This window comes from Aotus nancymaae, unplaced genomic scaffold (assembly GCF_030222135.1).
Source record: "Aotus nancymaae isolate 86718 unplaced genomic scaffold, 86718_ANA_hifiasm-v0.15.2.pri h1tg000077l, whole genome shotgun sequence".
NCBI lineage: Eukaryota > Metazoa > Chordata > Mammalia > Primates > Aotidae > Aotus > Aotus nancymaae.
The window spans coordinates 1,465,522-1,468,166 of NW_026988492.1; positions in this window are offsets into that span (position 1 = coordinate 1,465,522).

The following is a 2,645-nucleotide window of genomic DNA, read 5'->3' on the forward strand; positions in this document are numbered from 1 at the left end:
CTTTCAAAGCCACTACCTATAAGCCTTCTTCAAATCATAACTACTCTGCTTTCAAAATCAGGTAAGGGCAATGCAGACATAATTTATCCTTTTTCTAACAGGAGTTATAATAATAACATCAGACCCACTATCATTCCATTTGGGTTGTCATAACAAAATGCCATAGACTGGGTGGCTTACAAACAACAAACATTTATTATTTATAGGAGGCTAAGTCCAAGATCAAGATGCTGGCAGATGTGGTGTCTGGTGAAGGCCCCTCTGTGCATCATACGTGGTCGTCCTCTTGCAGTGTCCTCACATGACCAAAGGAGTGAGGGAGCTCTCCGGGAACTCTTTTGTAAAAGCACTAATCCCATTCACAAGGGCTCCACCCTCATGACATAGCACCTCCCAAAGCCCTGTACTACAAAAAAAAGCATCATACTGGGGATTAGGTTTCAACATACGAATTTTGGGAGATGCAATCAGATTTTCTATAGCACCTATACGTTTTTGTTTAATCCCCAACCCTCTAAATTTTTAATCTGTTACTTGAGTGATTGTTGGGAATATATGCGGTTCTCATCCTTAGGTATCTGTGTGTAAAGTACATTGTCCCACACCAATATGTCGTTTGGTGAGTGCTTTTCTCCTAAAGTTTGTTGATATTTCTTGACTTTTTTTTTTTTTCAGGAGATTGCCTCTTTCAGGAGCCAGGTTCGTGGCTTTTAGTAAAGCTTCTGTCAAACATTAATTGTATTCCCTTTATTGTATGTAATTATTTAGTTTTTTGAAACCTAAATCCAAGCCATCACATTCAATCCCTGTTAAATGTCATGTTGTTTGTTTCAACCCATTTCTTAAGCCTGAATATACCTTTAAGAGTCTTTGATTTTTTCCTTTAGTACAACTGTTCATGTAAAAGAAGAAAGAAAGGAAGGAAGGAAGGTAGAAGGAAAGAAAGAAAAAGAAAGAAAGAAAGAAAGAAAGAAAGAAAGGAAAATTTTTTTAAAAAAGCTTGGATTCCATGGTTACTTATACATTGAATTTGCCATTGATTTATTGAGTGCCTATATTTGCACATTACTATGGTTTCCTAAAATTTTCCCTGTTCTTAACAGCACAAAAAATTGGAAAAGAAGCCCAGCAATTCCACCTACTTCCCCACACCAAGGTAGGCAATCAAAATAAATGGAGGGGAGGAGAGAAAAGGGAATGAGACCAGGAAGTCAAAGGGCTAACCTCAATGAGAAGAGTAATGTCTGGGACCATCTTCCCAGGCTAGAGTGCAATGACAAGATCTCAGCTCACTGCAGCCTTGAACTCCTGGGCTCAAGCAAATCCTCCCACCTCAGCCTCAATAGTAACTAAGACTACAAGTGTGTGACACCACACCTGGCTAATTTTTGTATTTTTGTAGAGACAGCGTTTCTCCATGTCACCCAGGCTGGTCTCTAGCTCCTGAGCTCAAGTGATCCACCTGTATCCCTAAGTGCTGGGACTACAGGTGTGAGCCACTATGCCCAGGGTCTGGTGCCATCTTATGGACCCTGTGTGTATGTGTGAATACATGTGTGTGTGCATGTGGGTATGTTTATCTCTGTTTTTGTACAGCTAATAGACTATATTTAAAGTCTTCCAGATGTTGGAGATAGAAATGAGTTACTGTAAAGCTAAAGAAGCTTACATTTTCTTCCCAAGGCACTAGCATTTTTTATTTGCATATATATATATATATATATATATATATATATATATATATATATATATATATATAAAGTGGACCCCCTCAATTCCAAGATCCATCCTTTGGCAAGGTTATATTTTATTGTAAACCTTTAGATTTAAATGTAGAGGGGAAATAATAAATGAGAGGCAGAGTATGAGAATAGTATTACTTCATACTGGCTGGGGAAAATCCTGCATTGATGAAACATTTTGAGCAGTATGGTGGCCCATGCCTGTAATCCCAGCACTTTGGGAGGCTGAGGCAGGCAGACCACTTGAGATCAGGTGTTCGAGACCAGCCTGGGCAACATGCTTAAACCTCATTTCTGTGAAAAATACAAAAAATTAGCTTGTCTTGGTGGCACACGCTTGTTGTCCCAGCTACTCAGGAGGCTGAAGTGGGAGGATGTTTTGAGCCTGGGAGTTCGAAGCTCCAATGAGCTATGATCACACCACTGCACTGCAGTCTGGGTAACAGAGCGAGACCCTGTCTCAAAAACAAAAAAATATTTTTTTGAGCCAAGTAGATTTGGGATGGAAGTATCTTGAAAGTACATAGGTTTCTGGATTAGATAGTTTAGATAGTTTACAAATATCTAATAGATTGGACATAATGAAAACATTAAATTAGAGAGCTCTTCATACTAATGTTACAACTAGCTCTTCCCTTAATAGACAGGCAGCATTGTTCAACTTCGATTTTAATAATTGGAGTATTGTGGCTGGAACTAACATTGTGACCAGAACTAACATTGTGACCTAGTTTCTTTTTAAATTTATATTATTTATTTATTATTATTATTATTTTGAGACAGAGTCTGGCTCTGTTGCCCAGTCTGGAGTGCAGTGGCACAATCTCAGCTTACTGCAACATCTGCCTCCCAGGTTCCAGTGATTTTCATGCCTCAGCCTCCCAAGTAGCTGGAATTACAATC